The sequence below is a fragment of the Argiope bruennichi genome, chromosome X1, assembly GCF_947563725.1.
Source record: "Argiope bruennichi chromosome X1, qqArgBrue1.1, whole genome shotgun sequence".
Lineage (NCBI taxonomy): Eukaryota > Metazoa > Arthropoda > Arachnida > Araneae > Araneidae > Argiope > Argiope bruennichi.
Window position 1 is genome coordinate 111,251,597 of NC_079162.1, and position 25,291 is coordinate 111,276,887.

Consider the following 25,291-nt stretch of genomic DNA (forward strand, 5'->3'; position numbering starts at 1 on the left):
ATGCTACTTCATGCGTCACATTAGCTAGCACAACCCCTTTTTACAGGGGGCACATTCACATACCTCACAGATAGCGCACAGAAGAGGAACAACCATGCCCGAACCGGGACTCGAACCCCAGACGCCCAGATCACGGGGAAGACGCGCTACCAAAATGCCAGGACACCGGCAGCAAGAATCTAAGTCATTTGAGTGATACAAAAATGGGATTTTTTGACCTCTACTGGACTTTTCTACTGATACTCAAACCTATCAATTCTGTAAATTTGATTTTTTTTAACTGAAGAAATTAAGTAGTTATTTTTCATATACAAGATTTATAAAGAAAGCTTTTCCATGTCTTAATAATTTCTAAGGAGCTGAAAGAAATTTTTAAGTTATCCCACCTCATATATATTAACAATTAAATTAAAGAAGCTGTTTTAGTACATTAACCTCGCCACCATGTCATGGTTCCAAAACTGTGAAATGAATAAATTTTGAATTATGAGAACTTGAAATACAGTTTATAATCTTCATGGATTTTTACTGCTTATATTTTACTTTATAATTTTAATTAAGTTTTTACATCTCATTTTCCTCTAAAACTCATCAAAGCATCTTTCCACCCCCACTTCCTCTCCCAAACACACCCATAAGTTACACATTTGTCCTGATTTAGATGCAAAAGATAAATAAAAAAGCTAAAAGAGGAAGTAGAGATATTGCATTTGATATGGAAAAACTTGTCATAAAAGACGAGCGTGAAGTTTGAGTGACCACTTTTCATTTTTTTAACTGCTTGAACAATTTTTTTCAGGGTTTTGTTGCTTTACGAATTAACTCTTTTGGTTAACAATGACTAACTCATAACACACTTAGAAGAACTCCAGATTTGTTGATTTAAGCGTAAGCAAAGGATTAACAAGGAGGTAAGATGTAATTTCTTGCGGTACACCGCGATTACATCAGTGATTTTACGAAATTTCCAGCAAAGAATTACTTATAAGAAAGACAAGACTTGTCATTGACTTAAAATAACATCAATTAGTGTCGTTTTAAACTAACCGTGAATGTAGTTAACAAAATCTAGCTCTAGGATGCGGAGACAAAGGCTTTTCTTCACCAGGCGCCTTAGGCTTCGAGATGTTTGATTTTTTTTATTTTCTCATGTACGAAGAATAAAGAAAGTATTGTAAATGTCAAAAATTTCAAATTCTTGATTTTGAACGAATCCCCAGGTTTTAAGCCTCCTGAAATTTTTTAAAAAAAAAAACACTTTAAAAATTGTCTATCTGACTGTGACAAAGATAGCTCTTAAACGCTTTAAGCTAGAAAGATGAAATCTGGTATATTGTCTTTACACTAAATTTATAGATTTCTATACAATTTTGAGCAAAATCTCTTCAAAGGGAGTCTCGCCTGTTCGAATATAAGTGACCATGATAAATAACTACAAAACGAAGGAATCCACATTAACCCTTTCTAGGGCCATGGGAAGTATGCTTCCCACCAAATTTATCAATCTTTGTATGAAATCATGTAGGTTGGCATAAGTTCTGACAAATTTTTTTAGTAAGTCAGAAACTTAAATGCTTCAGTTCTTTATCTCAGACAAAATGATGTGTTTTGATTTGTTACTTAATTATTAATTAACCAAATTAATTAAATTATCAAATTAAATTTATCTAATAAGCTAAATGAATCCTTTTTCTTATTCTAATTTTAAGCCTAAAAATATTTTCACATAATATGATTAGAAAAAAATGGCCCTTTAAAGGGTTAATAAAATTCGATGCACAGATTTAACGTTTATAATGTAGACACCTATAAACGTGTGAGCGAAATACAGCAGGGAGTTGGCAATCTGTCGGTCCGTACTTTCAGAAACATGCAAACGCGATAGCTCAAAAACTCAATTATAGTCCTGTGTGAAATTCTGGTTTCACTAAGTTGGGAAAAACGCGACTAAAACGTTAATTCGATTTTCGGATGCTATTAACAACATACCAGGGATTAAGCGCCAAAACAATCGCCAAGGATCCCACGATAGATTCAGTAAAAATGTTATATTCACGCCAAAGGTTAATATTTCGTAACTATTGTACTCTAATGCTATGTAAGGCTTTCTCTGCCTTATCCAAGGTCTACAAGATTTTTCAGGGAGTGGGCGATAACACTTTTATTAGAGAGTATACCAGAAGGTTTATGGGAAACCCCTCCCGCTGGTTTCAGTAACCTTAAGAATTAATTCTCTTTGCTTTAGCTTGGAGGACAGGAAATTCGAAACTCGATTCTTCAGATGATATGCCCTGTATTTGTGGTTGAAGGCTAGACGTGTTTGTTAATATAAAATATCGGCGTAGATGCTGTTTTCGATGTCTGACCATGGTTCAAAAATACGTGATTCTGTCCCCAATTTATCTTGTGTTCCTTCAGAATTCGATACTTTTCCAAAAAAATTCAATAAATTAAATCGATTCTAATTTATCTAAGCTGTCATCATTCTGAACCTAAGCTAATTTTAATCAATGAGTGTTAATCCAGTTTAATTTTAATCAGTGATTGTTAATCCAGTTTTAACTTTAATCAATGCGTATTAATCCAGTTTAATTTTAATCAGTGATTGTTAATCTAGGTTAATTTTAATTAATGAGTGTTAATCCAGTTTAATTTTAATCAGTGATTGTTAATCTAGGTTAATTTTAATTAATGAGTGTTAATCCAGTATAATTTTAATCAGTGATTGTTAATCCAGTTTTAACTTTAATCAATGCGTATTAATCCAGTTTAATTTTAATCAGTGATTGTTAATCTAGGTTAATTTTAATTAATGAGTGTTAATCCAGTATAATTTTAATCAGTGAATGTTAATCCAGTTTAATTTTAATCAGTGATTCTTAATCTAGTTTAATTTTAACCATTGAGTATTAACCCAGTTTAATTTTAATCAGTGATTGTTAATCCAGTTTTAATTTTAACCAATGGGTGTTAATCCAGTTTAATTTTAATCAGTGATTGTTAATCCAGTTTTAATTTTAACCAATGGGTGTTAACCCAGTTTAATTTTAATCAGTGGTTGTTAATCCAGTTTTAATTTTAATCAATGCGTATTAATCCAGTTTAATTTTAATCAATGCGTATTAATCCAGTTTAATTTTAATCAGTGGTTGTTAATCTAGGTAAATTTTAACCAATGAGTGTTAATCCAATTTAATTTTAATCAGCTATTGTTATTCTAGGTTAATTTTAATCAATGAGTGTTAATCCAGTATAATTTTAATCAGTGAATTTTATCCAGTTTAATTCCAGTTTATAATCTTGCTAATCCTGTTGTTCTAAGAACTGTGATTAAATTTGGGTTTTCGTTTTGATATTCGATTTTTACGCTTTGAGTTTTTTCGAACCATTTTTGAAGTACATTAGTAATATCTAAAATCTTCGAACTTTTAATGTGCGTTATTTTCTTTTCCAAAAACTATGGTTTAACGTATATCAATATGGAAAAGCACACTTTTATTATTCATGGAATTATTTCCTAACTTATAAGTTTTTAAAAAATTGCGATTTTTGAGATTATTATAAACAATTTTGTGAAATTACAAGAAATATATAACCATCCATGGAAACTGCAAAAAGTTACTTCCTATTAAATTTATTTTACAAAGAAGAAAAAAATAACATATTTATTGTTTGATTGAAAATAATTTGCATACATTAAAATACATCGTTATATGTTTCATACATTAAAACACATCATTTTGCATACATTAAAATACGTTATACATCAAAATACTCGTTTTGACGTGTTCTATCCGAATTTGTAAATATTAGAAGCTGCATACCTTTTGGGACACTCTGTACTTTTATTTGCAAATATTTTAAATGGCTAAAGATTTTTAAGTGTTATGAAAAATTTCACTTACTAAAAGTAACTTATTAAAAGTCCGAATTTTAAATTTTGTTGACATGCTCTGCATTATGAACTCTTTTTGTATCAAACGTATTTGCTAAAAGTTTTATATTTCAAGATAAAGCAGATAAAACTGCAGCCTAATTTTTCTTAATATTCTTCCCAATCTTCTTCTAAACAACCTTCTCGAATGAAAGAGAATTCGTGTAGCTCGCAACAGGTGTGCTTTCCTTTTTCTAACTATAGAAAAATCTTCATTTATTTGCACGCAAATTGAGTTTTCTCATTTGTAGGTCAATAATACTTCGAATTCTATGTTCCGTTCGCATGACCTAAATTTTGACCTTCTTCTGCAGCGAAGAAACTCAGCATTTTAACATTTATCGTAAAATCACACATGGAATTCTGACTAAATTCTTCTTCTAAGCTGAATTGTTGAGTGCTAGGGAATTCGTGTCGCGTGCAACAGGTGCGCCTTCCTTCCGTCGTAGCAATCCAGGAAGACCCTGAGGAACAACAGGTACGGTAATGTACTGACTCATCCTAGCACAGGAAAGAGGAGAGTACAGGATAGGAAACCTTAGATCGAAACTGGACGCTGGGGTTTCCTCTTAGCGGTAAAATTACGGTAGTCTGATTTACATACTATTTTTACGCAATTTTATTCTAACTTGCATTGTTTCTTATTTGTAAAGATGACATTTTTTGTTATCGATTTTGCATTCACTTCCTGATGTGTTTAATTTTTTTTTAAATTTGAAATGTGTCGATGGCAGCATGTAATTAAACATTTTCTGAACTTAATTATCAGTTACTCGAAAGATTTAGTTAAATTTTGATACTAAATGTATGGCGCCACCTGGTGATGAATTCGAAAAAAAAAATCGATTTCAGATTTCGTCAGAATTTATAATAATGAATTATTAGTTAACATTTTGGCTGACGCTGATGCCATTTAAATCACGCCATGATTCATATCTACTATTAGATAACCTAATTAATATAGTTAAGAGATAATAGATTCTAATTCGATAGAAGGTGTGAATAACAGACTTAAATCATGGTAGTAATCGTATTAACCTATTAGTTGCCACGGTCGCCATTTGGCGATTTTGTAATTTTACATTACCACTCGTCACCAAAATATATATTTGGTACGGTTGATAGTTTAGTTTCATTTTAAATATATCATTCAGTGGTGTGTGTGTAGCAGATAGAGTGTATTCTGGACTTCATTTCTTTTACAGCAGTTGAACAGTAAGTTGAACGGAACAGAATTGTCACATATGAAACATTATATTTTTGGTTTGGTTTTTATATTATAATAAAATACCATATATAGATAAGAAATTTAGATTGTAGCAATTATTTGTTACTTATTATGTCGTTTGTTTTTTATTGAAATTGTGTTATTGATCATTTTATTACAATATACTTTTTTAAAAATATATCAAATATTTTCAAAACAAAACATATTTTTAATATAATTATACATTACACAACTTTTCGTGCATTTATATAACTTATCTGGCCAAAAATATCAAAAAAAAAAAATGTTAGTTAATGGTTTAATGATTAAAAAGTAGAGAATAATTAAAAAAACTTTCTCCTTTTCAGTAACTATAATAACTAAAAGGTGTTTTAAAGAACTGTTTTTACTAAATTACTTTCTATTGTAGGATAAATATAAAGAGAGAATATTGTAATCCTCATATGAGCTAGATATATGATATTTGGTTTGTGATCTATTAAAATTGCGTTAAATATTTTATCAGATCCGTTTAAAAAGCCTGAAGACTGTTCATATTTTTGTAAATACGATAACTCAAAAGTGCAGCGGGATAGATGAGTGAAATTTAGCATGTGATTTTTTTGCATTAAAATTTTATATTTGAATTAAATGCTGGGTCAAATCCGTCAAAAAGATAGATTGTGTACTTGTATTTTTATCCATTATTTATTTATGAACATAATGCCTTAAGCAGGGAAAGAGCTTAAATGGATGGAATTTTGTATGTACTTTTCTCATGAAAATGCATATTTGTATCAAATTTTGAGTTCTCTTATCAGAAAGATGCAGTATTCCAAAAATGTATATTTGATTGTTATTATTATATGACGAAGCCAAACGCAAGAACAGCTGCATATTTTGTCAGGGTAAAACAAAATCTAGAAAGCTCTATTAATTTTTGAAAAATCTGCACACTTCACAATCATCTCGCATATTTTTATAAAATTGAAGCATATATTGCGCAAATGAAATTCACACACCGCATTTGAGTCGTATCACTAGAAATTTGATTCTGATAAATTTAATAAATTATTTTATATATATATTAATCACTTCACTAAATGAAACTTCCCCGGCTCCAGCCACTGGTTCGATTTTACCAATTTTTACTTCATATGAAAGTTCAGATCCCCTCTTCCACACTCATGCACGAGCACCACTATCCTTTATTTCCGGTGAAAAAAATCAATAAAATAATTTGACTGTACATTCTCTATGGAGAAAAGACTTGACAGACTCCCCAGGTGCAACCAATCTATCGATTTCGCCAATTTTTATTTCATATAGAAGCTCATGGCCCTTAAATACTTCATCGGAGGCCAGTTACACATCCCGTTCTCTATTTCCAAGATATATTGCAAAATAAAATTTTAAATAATCCCCCATCTTTAACAACTACGCTGATTTTAATTTTAATTTTAAAAAAATGCATTTTTTTATTGCAAAAAGAGACAATACGTAAAAATTGATTGACATGACTAAATGCTACTTATATGATGGGCGAGCGGATGATCGTGACGGACGAGTAGTATTTAAATAATTTTAACTCGATAAATCAATTTTGACTGCTTTTTATGCGTTATTTTTAAAAATTGTGCACTATTTTGATGGTATTACAAGTTTAGAGACATAAAATTTAAAATCCCACTTATTAATGAAAATAATGCATGGCCTTGAAAGTGTCCTTGGCTTTAGTGAATGAATTCTTTCAATTTTTATCCATCGTAATTATTTTTTACGTTCTTAAATAATATGCCACTATTTAGAGTGATCATAAGCTATCTTTATGAAATTTTGTACTAATACCTATCATGTAAAAATAATGCGTGATCTTTGGAATTTTTATGAAATCTCATTGTTAATACAATAATCATTAAAAATTACGAAAGCGCTCTTTAAAATACTATTTATTATTTAAAATATTATTTTATTTAAAATCCTTTTTCTTTTATTGCCTTCACTCAATATTATTCTACTAATACCTATTATGTAAAAATAATGCATTATCTTCGGAATTTTAATGAAACTCCATTATTAGTACAACAATCATTAAAATTTATGAAAGCGCTATTTTAAATACTATTTAAAATATCATTAAAATTTTATACTATTGCTATTTTATTTTATTTAAAATCCTTTTTTTCCTTTTTTGCTTTCAATGAATATTATTTAAATATAGATTCTTTTAATTTATTTAGATAGAATTGATATATTGAAATCAGTTGAGTAGATTATTTACATTTGTTTATTTATCTATATATATGATCAAGATATCTTTACGGCAGGTTTTATATAACTAAAGCTGTAAGTAACTGAAGTATTCGTTCAGATATACAATGCATTGTTTTCCTTTTAACACTTCAATTACTTTCAAATAATTATTTATTTTTTGTTAAATGAAATAATATCTACATCCATGCAGCTGATAAGAGTTTTTTTTTTCAAAAGATCAGCTTAATAAAAAAAAATTCATAATCATATTACGAAGCAGTCTCAATTTTGGCAATAAAATGCTTAATTGCCGCTTTTTATTTCGTGAACACTAGTAAAGATTTTTTATAGAAAAGGGGTTTTTAATGATCGGCTATTTCATCTAATTTCCTCAAAAACCACATCCAGTCACGCTTATTATATTTTTCCGCAATAAATCTAATTAGTTCTGGAGAAAGTGCTGTCAGACCTCAGTGCTACAGATAGCGTATCTCGGAAAGTGCTTTTCCTTTGAAGTTCGGTTTCGTTTCATCCTGATGAGGAAACGCGGCTTAATTCAGTCGCAGTGTTAGACTAGAATAACAATAAGTCGCATCAAGGCCATAATTATCTACTTCTTTTTTTTCCCCTTCAAGGTTGAGGTCAAAAGATATCGCAGCCGTGGTTATCCAGGGAACAAAACTTATCTAATATAGTTGATTATTCGCATTTTTATAAACGTGTAATTTATGATTTTTTATGACATCTTTGAATTAATTGTCATTTAAAAACTGTTTAAGTTAATGATATTTTTATTTAGAAATCTCAAATTTACGAATTTGTAAAATTGAGACAATTTTGAAAGGGGTTTCTACATTTCTTCTTCTTCTTTTTTTTTATCTTTGAATAGATAAAGGTTTATGATATATATTTTTAAAGTTGCTTTTTTTAATTATTTTGCATTTTTTTTTTTTTTTTTTTTTTTTTGCAATTTCACTCGATTATAGCTATTTTAAATTAATGAATAATTTAATTTGTACTGAAGTTTTTTAGCAGTGAAGTGGTTATTCAACGTTTGTTTTATTTTTGCTATATATATGATACGTTTACAAATGAAATTTTTGTTTCGAATCTATATATATAAAATAACCTTTGATGAAAACTAATTAGTCCCTATATTTTTCTAATCATTGTTTTAAATTTCCTCTGACGAAATAAATTTCTCCTCTTTTTCATTGCATGAAAAAAAAATTTTTTTTACTCCAAAATATATATAAAAATATTATTTAATGAAATAAGAATATCAAAAAGTAAACACCAGCAAATAAAAAATTAATTTGATACAATTGTATATGAATGTAATGTTCATGAAATATTTCGAAAATAAGATGATTTTCATAATTAGTTTTACCTGAAAAGTGACGGAAAATTGTGCTGTAGTTTATTTCATTTGTTTTCCCATTTTGGGTCACAAATTTAAAATCTTCATATTCAAACCAATAATGAAATGATATATTTAAAAATTTCACATTCACCGTTTCTTCTATATATTCGACGTTTAGTGTAATTCATTTTGATGAACCGCTCATTTTGAAGTTATACAAGAACTACTATTTTGAAACAGACCTCCTAGTTTTGAACCATGATCGGATGACGATGATGACATCTGAGCTGACACCTGGTTTTTTAAATTTTCACAGCACATCAACATAAGAATGTTTAGTCCGCAAAGCAAATTTATCGTGTACCAAACTCACTAGGAATGGTGGAATCGGATCGGAATCCCAAAACTATGACCAAAGCCGCGTCTCCTACCTCCAAGCCTCCACATCTCCATGTAGAAAAGAAATAATTAGAGACATAAATTTCTATCTCCCGGACAATTCTTTACTATTCATTAGTACTTAGTACCGCAAGTCATAGTTTCGACTTCTGCATCCGTGAATTTAAGTTTCGAACCCAATTTACCAGTAATTGCAGGGCATTTGGTAATGAAAAGTGTTTAATCTGTTGTTGTGTGTCAGACATCCTCACTTTGGTAGGGTACTGAGTACAATGATTCTCAAACATTTTTAATTCGCGGTACCATTGCTGAATTCTGCCTTTTCAGCTGCAACGTCTGCAAAATTCCAACGAGCACCTTTTGTAAAATAGTCATTAATTCATGAGTTTGTGGTAAAAATATATAAAATAAGGAAAACTGCATAATATCTGGAGATGCCCATGTAGGAAAATCGAGACTCCCCGAAGTGCCGTGTTGCACAATTTGGATCATTGGGATAGGGTTTCGTGAGTCGAGTACAGAATTGGCATGGTTCTAATCGTATAGTTCTAGTCAATCATGGTTCAGATATTCCTACTGAGCATCTATATCTGTCCTTTTCATGGTTCTGATCTAGTCAAGCACGATTCATAGGTCCCTTCACCCCATTCTTATTTCCCTTTCATGGCTCTAGTCTAGTCAGACACAGTTCATAATTTAATACAGACCATGCATATTGTCCCTTTCCTTGCTCTAGACTAGTCAACGAAGGTTCATAGATTCATATAGACCATCTCTATTTGTTCCTTTCATGACTTTAGTCTAGACAACCTGTGTTCATAGATTCCTACAGACCATCTCTTTGTCCTATTCATGACTCTAGACTAGTCAACCACTATTCATAGATTCCTGCAGACCATCTCTGTTTGTCCTTTTCATGACTCTAGTTTAGTCAACCACTATTCATAGATTCCTGCAAACCATCTCTGTTTGTCCTTTTCATGACTCTAGTTTAGTCAACCACTATTCATAGATTCCTGCAGACCATCTCTGTTTGTCCTTTTCATGACTCTAGTTTAGTCAACCACTATTCATAAATTCCTGCAGACCATCTCTGTTTGTCCTTTTCATGACTCTAGTTTAGTCAACCACTATTCATAGATTCCTGCAAACCATCTCTGTTTGTCCTTTTCATGACTCTAGTTTAGTCAACCACTATTCATAGATTCCTGCAGACCATCTCTGTTTGTCCTTTTCATGACTCTAGTTTAGTCAACCACTATTCATAAATTCCTGCAGACCATCTCTGTTTGTCCTTTTCATGACTCTAGTTTAGTCAACCACTATTCATAGATTCCTGCAGACCATCTCTCTTTATCCTTTTCATGACTCTAGTCTAGTCAACCACTATTCATAGATTCTTACAGTCCATCTGTATTTGTCCCTTTTTTTTAATTTTCAAATGTTACAACATAACCATCGTTTTGTTTCGGCACCATGGTAATCAGGTTAGAGTCTTTGTTAAGGACAGATAGATTTCGTATATTTTTAATGGTGAGCATGCATTGTCACATAAATATAAAACATTTCAGATTCATAGTGAAATTAATGTCATGTAATGGAATTCGACTTTTAAATTATTATCGCATTTGTAAATCTGTAAACTGGATTGAGAGTAAATTGTTATAATTCCACTGGTTTCATGTTTTACTAAAAGCAGAACCTGAAATCAGTAGTTCTTCACCATAGAATCAACAATATTTTTGAGATGAATTTAATCTCGGTTATGTTTCTTAATAAAAATGGTATGACTAAATCATTATTTCTGTTAAATCTTGCATGTACATACATAATTCATAAATCACACTTAGATTTAAAAAAAAGAGAGAATAAAACACGATTTCTGAGCCATAAATGAATTCATGAATCAAAGTTATGGCTAAATCATGCGCTTGTGTCTTAAATTATGCATGTGCTGTGGATAAAAAGGTTATCGCATTTAACTGTAAAGGAATGAAAATGTGTAATACCTGAGTCGTGAATGAATAGATAATTTTCACATCTATTTTAAGATACTTTTGTGGTCTTATCAATTTATAGGCATGCTTAATCTTCGAAAAATTTTCTGATCGTCGAAATGTTGTTTTTTGACGGCTTTTGTTTCGTACTTTGATTCAACGAATGCTGTGAAAAGTAATGAATTTCTAACTTACGATGATATTTTTGATTAATACATACCATCTTCCTACTTTAAGGCATAGTCCTTATTATATATATATTTAAAAGAAATATCTTCTATAAATTTTGTTCACTTAATATGGAGAATTTAATTGAGTATTTCAAAAAATATTATTATATCGTTTAAATTGAGAAGTTTCGCTCTTTGATAGTTTAATTAAGATAGAAATGAAAATATGAATTTTTTTTGTAAATTATTTATTTCAATCTAACTGTAAATAACTCTGTATTTTGCAAAGACCAATAATTTTTTCGCCTTTTATATTATTATTACAACAAGGATATCGACTCTAAACTGCAGCGGAATTCGTGGAATTGGAAAAAGTTTGAATCAAATATATCACACAAATGTGATTAACAATATAATATTAGTTTAAAACATTTCAACTGTATTTACCACATGATGCAATGTTACATCAAATTTTATTCATCTTGAATTAAATCCCAAGGGGAGGGGGTTAGATATGAGAATGAAAAGCTTTCATTTCAACGGTGGGTAGAATAATGATGTGGGGTCGAATTCCTACATTCCGATGACAGATCATAACCCTGTGTGAGGAGAGGCTCGTAAACTCTTGTAATAGGTACTATAATGTAATCACAACACCGTTGATTTTTTTTCGTGGCGATTTGGCAATTCAGATTACCCCGGCTGCTTTAGCAGGACGGGGGGGGAACCACGTGACTATATTTTCTTAGTATTTAAGGATGAAAATGAGGTCGTGAATATATTTGAAGGTGCATCTAACAATACACCATACTGATGAACCATGATGTAAAGAAATAGCATGCAGACTAGAGGGAGGGTATAAATATCTATTGTTTGATATTATACAGCATTAATGATATGGGTAATGTTGTTTAATAAATGAATAGCATCATACAATCCTATATCATATGGCATTACATTTCCTACTAGTTCGAGTTGACATAATGACGAATGAATGAAGCGACAGCGAAATCAATGTGCTGAGAGGCGATATCATTGTTCTCCTGTATGTTATTGTTGGTAGAATAATGATGTAGGATCGAATTACCTACATTCCTATGATAGATCTTAACCCTGTGAAGGATTTATATATTATATATTATAAACTAATATCGAGAATACGTCATAGAATCGCAGAATATTTTATAGCATTATGCAGTATAACAATATTTCATAACATATATTGCGCTATATAGTACAATCTTTGCCTAGCTATCACATGTTTTGCTACCAAGGATTGACAAGATTCGAACTGATAACGATGCTATATCGCAATCAAATTGATAAGAGATTAAATAAATATATCCTGTATATATGGATTAAGTTATATAATAATTAGAGGTAATTTTCACGATACTCTACAATATTCTAAATATTGATAGTAAAATACAACATCATGCATTTTTCATAATTTCATGCACATTTTCTGTGACTTGGGGTTGTCAAAATACGAATTGAATGAATAAAGCTAATACGAAATCAAATTGGCTAAAGATGAGTCAATAGTCTATTGCATATTATAGGCAAAATTGTACAAAATTGTATGATAATGGCGATATGACAAAAACTGTGAATACTGCACAATATTACACACAATCCTGCTTAATATTGCGAAACATTTTCTGCTACTTGGAGTTGACAAGATTCAAAATGAATGAGCAACGCTATAATGAGACCGCATTGCTGAGAGCGGACAATATAATGAATACTGCATAATATTATGCATCACACAATCTTGTTTAATATAGCGCAACATCTTCTACTGCTTGGAGTTAAAACAAATACGGAATGAGTGAACAATGCTATAATGAGATCGCACGTTTGAGAACTGACAGTATTGTGAATATTGCATAATATTATGCACAACATAATCTTTTTTAATGTAGCGCAACATCTTCTTACTTCAAGTTGACAACATATGAAATGAATGGACGACCTTATTATGAGATTGCAGTGCAGATAGATGTCAATATTGCATAATATTATGCATCTCACAATCTTGTTTAAAACTACGCAACATTTTCTGCTACTTGAAGTTGGCAAAATATGAAATGAATGAACGACGTTATAATGATATCGCAGTGCTGAAAGACGACAATATTGTAAATATTGATACTATTATGCATCACAAAATCCTGCTTAATGTAGCTCAGCATTTTCTGCTACTTGGAGCTAACAAGATACGGAATGACATTTCCATATCTTGAACAAGATACGGAATGACATTTCCATATTGCAGTGCTGATAGATGTCAATATTTAAATATTGCATAATATTATGCATCTCACAATCTTGCTTAAAACTACGCAACATTTTCTGCTACTTGAAGTTGGCAAAATATGAAATGAATGAACGACGTTATAATGATATCGCAGTGCTGATAGATGACAATATTGTAAATATTGCATACTATTATGCATCACAAAATTCTGCTTAATATAGCGCAACATTTTCTACTACTTGGAGTTGACAAGATACGGAATAGGTGAACAATGCTATAATGAGATCGCAGTATTGAGAGATGACAAAATTGTAAATTTTGCATAATATTATGCAACACACAATCCTGTTTAATACTGTGCAACATTTTCTGCTACTTGGAGGTAATAATAAGATACGGAATGAGTAAACAATGCTATAATGAAATCACACGTTTGAAAGCTGATAATATTGTGAATATTGCATACTATTATACATGACTTAATCTTGCGTAATATACTGCAACACATAATCTTGCGTAATATAGCGCAGCATTTTCTTCTACTTGGAGTTGACAAGATACGAAATGTGTGAACGACACTTTAATGAGATCGCACGTTTGAGAGCTGATAATATTGTGAATATTGCATACTATTATACATGACTTAATCTTGCGTAATATACCGCAACACATAATCTTGCGTAATATAGCGCAGCATTTTCTTCTACTTGGAGTTGACAAGATACGAAATGTGTGAACGACACTTTAATGAGATCGCACGTTTGAGAGCTGATAATATTGTGAATATTGCATACTATTATACATGACTTAATCTTGCGTAATATACTGCAACACATAATCTTGCGTAATATAGCGCAGCATTTTCTTCTACTTGGAGTTGACAAGATACGAAATGTGTGAACGACACTTTAATGAGATCGCACGTTTGAGAGCTGATAATATTGTGAATATTGCATACTATTATACATGACTTAATCTTGCGTAATATACCGCAACACATAATCTTGCGTAATATAGCGCAGCATTTTCTTCTACTTGGAGTTGACAAGATACGAAATGAGTGAACGACGCTCTAACGAGATCGCACCGTTGAGAGATGATATCCATGTCCCCCAGTATATTATAGATTGATTTGTCATTGGTAGCGCAGCCTGTTTTTCCCACGGACTTTCTCCCTTTAATTTGTTCCCGTTCCCTTTCTACGCTAATTCGCTGTGAATCATCCGTTTTCTTCCTTTCTACCTTTCGCTGCCGCTACACTCCGAGAAAACGGGACACGAAGGTGAGTCACAGCTCTCAATAGCCGAAGTAACACCTCTTCGGTACCAATCCATCATGGACGCATCAAGATGGGGATGCTTTTGGATGTCGATCACATCAAGATATGCCTTCCCAACATGGATGCGTGAGTTTGCGGTCTAAACCATCCTTGATGAGGTAAGATAGCCACTTCCTTCGTAACGGCGAAACAGTTGCGGATTTTGCAGTAATTTTATTTTTCAGTTTAAAATTGAAAGGGTGCTGAGAAATTTACAGGCTAAACGCGACATCTAATCTTTTTACCTTCCCCGGTAGCACAATTATATTGCATAATATTATACGATATACGATATTGAACAATGTTCGCAATAGTATAACATTATACAATTTAACCCTTTCTAGGGCCGTGGGAAGTATGCTTCCCACCAAATTTATCAATCTTTGTATGAAATTATGTAGGTTGGCATAAGTTCTGACAAATTTTTTTAGTAAGTCAGAAACTTAGATGCCTTCAGTTCTTTATCTCAGACAAAATGATGTGTCTTGATTTGTTACTTAATTATTAATTAACCAAATTAATTAATGAATCAAATCAAATTAAATTTATCTAATAAGTTAAATGAATCCCTTTTCTTATTCTAATTTCAAGCCTAAAAATATTTTGACATAATATGACAAGAAAAAAAATGGCCCTTTAAAGGGTTAATATAATATTATATAATACTGGGAAATATTGTACAATATCGGGCAATAGGTTGTGCCCCCTGGATTTTAACCCTTTGCTCTCGGAAAAGTAATTCGATGCATAATTATTCACCTAATACAAAGATTTGTTTATTTCTCTGAAAGATAAATATACATAATTATTTTAAGTCGAATTTCTTTGAAAAATTAATCTTCATCTTTTTACCCTTCTGTAGGCATTTTTAACAATCAAAATTGAAAAATAAATAAATAAAACGTCAACATGATGCAGCGTCTTGAATGGTGAGTGAGAGGCATTATCCGAGTGCTAAGGGTTAATTAGAATGCTTATGAAGCAGTTCAAAACTTTGTATTCTAAGGACTATTTAGATAGTCAAATTTTTGGGGAAAATGGTTGACTTTTTGATTAATGAATTTTATCTGTTTTATTTGTTTGTAAATTGCATGCTTTGCGCTTTACTTTGCTAAATTGAAAATAATACTTGGAAAATAATCCAAACATCGCGCATGGTGTGGGGAATACAGATCGTTAAACGATATAACACTGTAAAAAGACTTTCAATAAGAAGAATAGAAATGATCGATATTGCGTAGTTTATGAATTTTTTAAAATTGTTTTTCTTAAAACTCAGACTTTTCTGATGAACAATGGCTCACTTTTTGGAAATCTTATTAAAGAACTAATTTCACATCGTTTTAAAAATCGAAAAAAAAAAATGAATGCACGCGTTACCTGTAAGAAATGGTGAGGTTAAAAGAGTAAATTCATCATATAAACTTGAAATTTCGCGTAAACAAAACCACAAGTTCGAAAACTATTAAACTATTACTGGAGAAAGCGAAAATAACACTCGCTTACGAAAAACATTTTAAAGTTCATTATTGGATATTTCTTCAAAATTCTGAAGTATCCCACAGCTTTAGTATTAGCATAATTCAATAAAGCATTCTATTTTAATGAAAATCGCAGATTTTTTCTAACAAAATGTGATTTCTGACTGATTTTAAATTTAATTAAAATGTACATCAAATAGCGTTGTCAAAATAACATTGTTGATAATATATATCAAAAATTGTTATACTAAATAGACAATTCATAAGCCATTTTTATAATAAAAGACGAGATTACATAATTGAAATGTATGGACATCAGGTTCCTAGGTTAGTGGGTTCGAGACTCGATTCTGTTGATGACCCGCTATGTATGTAGACTGAGTTCCAATTGTTATGAGTCAGATACATCATGTTAATGGACAGTAAAAGTTTTAAGATCTGTCATCTTCTTTGATCATTTCCCGTAATTTTGAAGTCCATCTTCTAAAGTCCTCCTCTAGCATAAAAAAAAAAATATGGTAGTTTGACAAATGAAATCATTGCCTTGTTTAATTAATTTATGATTGATTGATTAATCCATGGATAAAATTGTATGCAATGATTTACAACATCATTGCTACATACTACATACTTTTAAAACTGTTGATTGACTTTTATTAATAGTTCTGTAAGCGAAGTAAGTTGGTGTTTAAATGGCGGTGTTTGCATTAGAAAATCCATCATGTCATCAATATTACAAATAAAGAACTATGGAAAAAATCATTAAATGGAATAACTAATAAGAATAAAATAGTTGTGCTTCAAACCGCCAAAGTAAGGAGATATACCTCATCACTGGCAACTCGACAAGGTCTTCATTTCTTGCCCACTATAGACTGAAAATACTTGTTTTTTTCGAGTTCACTTCTCCAAATGAATGGCGGCTTCACTGAATTTGGGATGTTTTTATATATTATGCTTCGTCATTTATACATCTGAGATATTCAAGAATCGTAGTTACAAAGTGTGAGTCATTGTACAAAAGTCGTATTGTATTAGTTTTCGCAATAAATATATGTTAAATAAATGTTAAATATATTTTTTTTTTGTACAACTCGTGCATTTTTTCTTTTACCTCGTACTTATAAGCAAAAATTTTTAATAAGATGCATTAGTAGAAATGCCTATTGTCACATTCCCTACAGTTTACTTAAGAAATATATTCTTAATATTTGATGATAATTGAAGACAGCTGAACATTTTCATATTCATATTCTTTTTTCCCACATAAAATGTCTAAATATTTTAAGTAAGAAACATTAATTAATATATTAATTGCAGTGGGATACCAAATACAATTCATGATTAGTGGCTAAAGTAAACAATACATTTTAGTGCCTTATATTTAATTTTTTTAAATGATAAAATGTTTGGCCCAATCTGTTTTTGAAATGTATGTGGTTGGTTCTTAACAGTTTTTTACCGAAAAATAATTTTAGCATACCTTTATGAGACATCGTGACATACCTGTGGGTCACATGTGAATACGGCATTACCACGACTGGGTTCTTCATATTGTGAATGCTTTAAAAATGTTATTTTTTACCACAAAAATGTGTAATTTAAAATAATAATGGTTATAGATATTTAAATTCTAATTAATTCTGATTAATTGAGTTAATATCCACTTTCTTTTTTTTTATCATGTAGATTCTCATTAGATCTCTTTCTTTTGACAAAATAGAAATCAGGTCTAAATTATTCTATGAAATTTGGAGGTTGACACTGTAATTTAGTTTTGCATAAAACTAACGATTAAAAACAAGTAACGAATTTATAAATAAAAAGTGAAAGATTTTTCCTCTTTTAGAGAGCTGAAATGGCCTTGATGTTGTCAAAATTAAAATAATATTGACGAATTCTCTTTTGTTATTATTTCGAATATGATTAATATATATAATAAATAAGCATTTATTTAATTTCTTTAATAATTGTCAAAAAAAAACACCCCGAAAGGATTGATTTTTAAAATTCTATATTTTTTGCATTAACTTTAACCTATTAATAGAGATGAGCACTTAGGAGACGGATACAGTTATTTTTCCTTTCTTTGTATTTTCACGGAACATAAAATCAATGCTCTTTGACGTAATCATTTTCAATAGAAAAAAAGTTCGTTGTGTTTCAAACTGGTTTTGAAATATCGTGACGTTTGTTTAAAAGACCACTTACAAAAAATATACATTTGCAAACTTTAAAAAATGAAACTACTTTCACGATTTTAACTTGCGGCTCAAGCTTACCTCATGTTTTTTTCGGAATTTCCACTTATATAATAATGAGGGAAAGCAATAATAAAAAAATGAGGATGAAAGGGGAATTATTCTTTTTGTTTTGTAACAAAATTATTCATTAGTTCTTATTGTTAAAATTGAGTTGAAAAAAAAACTTGACAAATAAATCAACCAATATATATATATATGGTCTCATCGTTCCCATGGTAACTCATTCAAGATGGCAAAAACTCTTGCAGTTTCAGAATGAAATGCACAAATTTAAAAAGAAAAATACACATTTATTATTTTAGGGAAATTATACTGATAATGGTTGTGTTAATTTAATATTTCAAATTTGTGTTTTTAAGGAGCTTAAGTCTTTTTTTTTTAATTAACTCGAGATTTTGACGAATCTCCACTTTTTAGACTACCTTGAATTCGAAAAACATTTTTGGAAAATGTTCGTCTGTCTGTCTGTGACAGGGATAACTCAAACACGCTTTGAACTAGGCGATTGAAATTTGGTATGAGGCCTTTACACCAAATTTGCAGATTTCTATCAAATTTTCTGTAAAATCCTTTATGAGGAAGTCCGTCTGTCCGGCTGGTCGCAAATGAGGTAACAAGATAATTACAAAACGAAGAGAGATAAATAAACTTCAGTACACATATTCAACATCCGTAGTGTAGACATTTGTCAAATTTTGATACAAATCCAACCACTGGTTGACTGTCTGTCGGTCTATAATTTCAGAAACATGTAAACGCTATAATTCAAAAACGCAATGACTGAAATATATCAAATTTGGTAAGAAATTTAGTAACTACAAGTACAGATTTGTGTCAAATTTTTATTTCAATCGGTTGAAAAAAACTTGTCTAAAACGTGAATTCGATTTCGGATACTATTAACGCATGCCACTGATTAATCGCCAAATAACTCGCCAAGGATGACAAGATAGATTCAGAAAAAAGGCTAAATTCACTCCAAAGGTTAATTTTTGGTAACTATTGTACGCCAATGCCATGTAATTCGCTTTTTGGCATGACAAGTGTATTAGAGAATATCCGAGAAAGTTTTGTGGAGACCTCGCCCACTGATTTGATGTAGGCTCTTTTCTTTTATAAAGAATGTTTTATAGATCAATAAGGTAGCTAGTTAAAATATTAATTACATATGATGGAAGTTGCAACCTATTTTTAGATATGATTAAAGGAATAAGCATATTGCTCCGTATTTTTAACATAGATTCTTTAGTGCTTATATTATTTATCTAAAGATGAAGGTTTTCAATGAAATGCTTTCGCTAGTGTCGTGGTTCCAAAAGTTTTCCGATTTTCAATGTCCTATGAAATATTTTAACAAGTACTCTTAGTACAATAATTAATTGTACAAAATAGCGTTTATAGTTTGTACAGCAGCTTGTGTTAAAATAAATAAAATATATTTTTGATAATAAATTTAACTAAAATTTTAGCATATGTAGTAATCAGTAGGACGAATAGATGGATCACAACATATTTTCTCAAATCGTATATAGTAATCAGTAGGACGAATTGATGGATCACAAAATATTTTCTCAAATCGTATATAGTAATCAGTCTCATATATAGTAATCAGTAGGACGAATTGATGGATCACAACATATTTTCTCAAATCGTATATAGTAATCACTCATATATAGTAATCAGTAGGACGAATTGATGGATCACAACATATTTTCTCAAATCGTATATAGTAATCAGTCTCATATATAGTAATCAGTAGGACGAATTGATGGATTACAACATATTTTCTCAAATCGTATATAGTAATCAGTCCCATATATAGTAATCAGTAGGACGAATAGATGGATCACAACATATTTTCTCAAATCGTAGAAAGGGGGAAACAGCTAACGAATAACTCGACTTCACATAAATCAAGCAAATAAGATTAAAATTCTCCGAATATTGACAATTACAAGTGAATACTCATCTTTTACTCAGATTCATCTGATTCCATGCTTCTTAGCCACTTGCCATGGCATGACGTGCCTCGCACGTCCAGATGCGTTTGTCACAGAATTACCAACGACGTGCTATACACGTCAACAGGCAATTGCCATAGAAGTAAAAATGATATTCATGATCAGTCGTCTGAGATTGTTTGCCGGAACACAGTTTACAGGAGCACAGCCTTAGGTCGAAAATTAATTGGATAAACGTGCCATGGAAGTCGAGATGCTTTTGTCGCAGAATCGATAATCAACGTGCTACACACGTCAGCAGGCAATTTCCCATAAGTAAAAATGATGTTCGCGAACCGGTAATTGAGATTGTTTATCGGAACACAGTTTACAGGAGCACAATCTTAGGTCGAAAAATAATTGGAAAAACGTGCCACGCATGTCGAGATGTTTTTGTCCCAGAGTCGCCAACTGGGTGTTATATACGTCAGCGGACAATTGTCACAGAAGTAAAAATGATAGCGATCCCTCGACTGAAATTGTTTGCCGGAGCAGTTTACAGGAGCACAGCCTTACGTGGAAAATTAATTGGAAAGACTTATCACGCACGTCGAGACGTTTTTGTCACAGAATCTCCAATGATATGCTACACACGTCAGCAGGCAAATTGTTACAGAAGGAAAAATGACGCCGCGACCCGTCGACTGAGATTGTATGCCGGAACACATGTTACAGGAGCGCAGTGTAAAGTTGAAAATTAATTAATTTTCCCGATTTCTATAAGGTATTGGATACTTTGTGTGGTCTCGCTGACAGCTACAGTGGATTGTTTTGGCACTCGCACTTGCTAGTTTCTTGCCACCGCAAGTAGTTAATTTTGTTTTAATGAATTATCTCAAAACAAATAAATCATATTTTCATTATCTACAGCAATTAATGCATATGAAGCTGTGACATTTATCATAGACTGACTACTCCAAACCCCCCCCCCCCCGAAGGCACGCGGAAAAACCTGAATGACCGGACCACACAACAGCAACACTGGCGGAAACTGTGGTTGAATCCTTAGGGCCATCACCGGCCACGGTACAACCGTTCCCTAAGGAAGTACGCCCCGTCATCGATGGAAGGTAGCCAATCCCCACCTTTTCTTATCCCTACTAGGGTGGCGAGAACCAATCACCACGCCGGAAGCTTCTCATCCTCACTTTCGAAGTGCCCCCCCCCGTGGGACAGTGGTGGCATTAGATGGATCTCCAGTTCATGCAAAATTATTGATATCATTTTTAAAGAATATATCCCAATCTAGGTAATAAACTGTGACAAGTGTTTTGCAAAAATATTCTTTATCTGTAAAATTGAATTAAAACTGATCGTAAAATTATGAAAATTGCACTGCTCAGAGCCCCCTTTAAGGAAATCTAGGTTAGATTTCCTTAGGGGATTCCTCAGGAAGCCGCGGCGCACACTTTGCGAAACAGCTGAATTCTTTATAGCATGAATACACTGACAGGAAAAAAAAGAAGGAAAGTTTGAAATGTTTACAATTCGTGAAACAGTAAGGAAGTTAATATTGGCTTTGCTGTCTTCGGATTCAGTGTCTGCAGATGACCTCAATTTAAGAATTGACTCAACGCCCACGTGATTAAAAGATTTTAAAAAAATAATGTATGGAACATAAAAGAGTCCATCTGCATTAAAGGGGTTGATAGAAAATGAAAAGTTTATTGCTTAATACTTTTATGTGGAAAATTAAAATATTTCTTAAAAAGGATGAGATGGTTTTACTCTTATATGAAGCATCCAGGAAATTCATGATAACATGCTAAATGTAATTCATAAAACTGAATAATTATATAAACAGTGGTGTAATCGTAAATTAAACAGTGGCGGACGCTCTGACTAGGATGGGAATCGGGGAAAGAAGGGGTGAGCGGGTGATAGAAAAGACTAAGCAGGAACCAATTCACAATAATTTTTTGTTCAAAAGGTATTATTATTTTATATAAATACTGGAATCGTAAAAACAGTGTAGACAGTAAAAGAATATTGATTTTTCTATTATTATTTTATGGTTCTTTCATTCAATTCCTACTATTAGTTCACACTCTCTCTATATATATTTATATATCTTGTTCAAATTTTCAATCGTTAATAAATACTTTTGATTCATCCGCTCAAGTTTAAAAACATTTTTTTAAACTTGTAGTGGATGACACTTGATGTTAATACAGTTTTTTTCAAATATTAATTCATTAATTATTCAATTTAATTAATTTTTAATACTCTAAATAGAGTTATAGCAGTTTGTAATGAAAATTGAAATCAACAGGCAGTAGCTCAATCGGTAAAATGCAACGGTTATAATATTTTTCAAGTGAAGTGAAGAATGGAATTCAATTCTTGCGAAAGTAGGAATTGACTTAATTATTTTTTTATATTACTTGTTTTTCTTATCAAATATTAAATTAATGTATATTGTAGTTCAAAATGTGAGGCTTAAATAATTTTTTATTGTGTATTAATTTCAAGTTATGCTACAATTAAGTCATTTCAATCTAATATCATGGCATCGGCTAGTAGTATAGGAAATATCATGCAAAAAACAAGAATTCACTATTTTTGTTAATTTGAAAATCTTATATTTTCGAGTATAATATGCCGAAATATTCTCTCTCAACTTTCTAATATACCAACAAAGTGGTTTCTAGTATACCAGTAGAACAGTAAAGAATACTTGGTATGAATTTTGGGTGTCTTTTTTTATAGAGAGAGACCAAAATTTGATACAAAATTACAATTTTGGTGACACGATCTCATATCGAATCTTATTTGTTTAAGCTGTTTGTTTCAATTGTCGCGTTCACATACTCGCAAATACAGTTAGTTATGTATATTAGTTATGTATTATTAGTTATGTACAGTTTTGAGTTATGTATTCACAATTCAAGCTGATAAACAGACAGAGTTCGTTGCGGTTCATCAAAATCGTGAACGGATTTTTTTCACAAATATGATTTCTCTTTTAATACTTCGTATATAAAAGAAAGTTTAAAAAAAATTAGTTCAATAGCGGTTCTAAAAAAATTAGTTCAATCACTAAAATACTGAATATATATTTAAAGTACCAACTTCCTCTACAACTTCGACTAAAGTACCAGCTTCCTTCATTTCATCTGTTGTCTCAATAAATGATCTAATACAGACAAGAGGGTCACTTTTCTAATCATTTCTAATAATATCCACGTTTTTAATAAATTTTGTTGAATTTCACTAGTTTCCCATTGACTTTTGCAATTTTAAATTATTAATAACAAATTAATTTTTGTCTTTGTTATATGAATTTTAAAATAATTTTTGGAGGATATTTTCACATTTACAAAATGTATCATCTCTTATTATTGTGAGGTTGATAATGATTTTACGAATTTACTTGTCTTCTTATCAATTTACCTCTTACATCTTTAGAAAGCGTCCTGAAAATTGAAAGAATCAATGGCCTAACACAAATCTAAAATCAATAAGATTTTTTCCCCATAGCATTTTATGAGAATAACAGATTTATCCTATTGTTACAGCGTCTGTTCATGATAGTTTGTCTTCTGTACCACTTTATGGGAATAACATATTTGTCCTGCACCTCTGTTATTACAGCGTCTGTTAGAGTTTGTCTTTCTATAGTACCTTATGGGAATAACATATTTGTTTTGCACCTCTCTTATTATTGCGTCTGTTAATGTGAATTTGTCTTTCTATAGCAATTTATGGGAATAACATATTTGTTCTGCTCCTCTGCTGTTACAGTTTTCTTAATGAAAGTTTGTCTTTTCATAGTACTTTATGGGAATAACAGAATTTGTCCTGCACCTTTGTTGTTGCAGCATTTGTTAATGAGAGTTTGTCTTTCTATAGCACTTTGTGGGGAAAACAGATTTCACTTGCTCCTCTGTTGTTACGGAACTTCCTGACAGACCATCTCATCGCCATCGGCGTGTTCGCTCTCCCCTTCCTGAAACCTCCCAGCTGAATGTGACACCACGTATTTTTATTTCGGATCCGATGGCCTCTTTGTGTCACTCCTATGACTCACCACTTGTTCTGACTCCCTCTTTTCATTCCAATGTTTTCTCCTCCTCGTAATCCTTTAAGTGGACATGAGACCTACTGCCTAGGTAAAGAGATAATGTTTCGATTGTTTGCTTATTTTTTGGGGCTTTTTTCACTTATAAAACTGAATGAGCTCTTCAATCTCGGTGGATTTTAACATAAAATTTTCAGGCTGGCTATTTTTTTTTTTGTAAATTTCCGGATCTAAAATTCGTATTACTAAGGATGCAGCGCTTTAATAAGCTAAAAGTTAAATTTGGAGATGCCAAATTTGGACACGCCGCTAGTTCTTAGGTTGAAAATACTGCCTAAGAAATGGTTTTTCAAAATCTCAAGTAGATTTTTAATTAATTAATTGAATTTTTCATATTTTTCTTAATCATTCTGAAGCGTATCATCGAACAGAAACTTTTCCCCCCATTTTAAAATAAAAAGTTGATATTTCAAGGATTTTGTTTCATTTCCTTAGTTTTTTTTCTGTAGTTTTAATGATTTTTTTGAAGTTAATTTTAAACAAAAATTGGAAAGATAACTTTTATTGTTCTAATGAAAATCTGGGCGATTTTATTGTTGTATCATGTGCTTATGCCATTGTTAA

General features: G+C 31.2%; 1 protein-coding gene across 4 annotated transcripts in view; it reads left to right on the forward strand.

Moving 5' to 3' along the window:
- Window positions 1–25,291, forward strand: part of LOC129958294 (uncharacterized) — a 165,108-nt gene that overhangs the window by 51,285 nt on the left and 88,532 nt on the right. Inside the window, exon 1 of one of the 4 annotated variants that reach the window (XM_056070675.1) lies at window positions 14,871–15,020. The exons of 2 other annotated variants lie outside the window; for them this stretch is intronic. The gene's annotated coding sequence lies outside the window, so the exon portion shown is untranslated. Of the gene's footprint in view, window positions 1–14,870; window positions 15,021–24,559; window positions 24,759–25,291 lie in introns of those variants that run through there. One more of the 4 variants, XM_056070678.1, reaches the window with a different exon arrangement.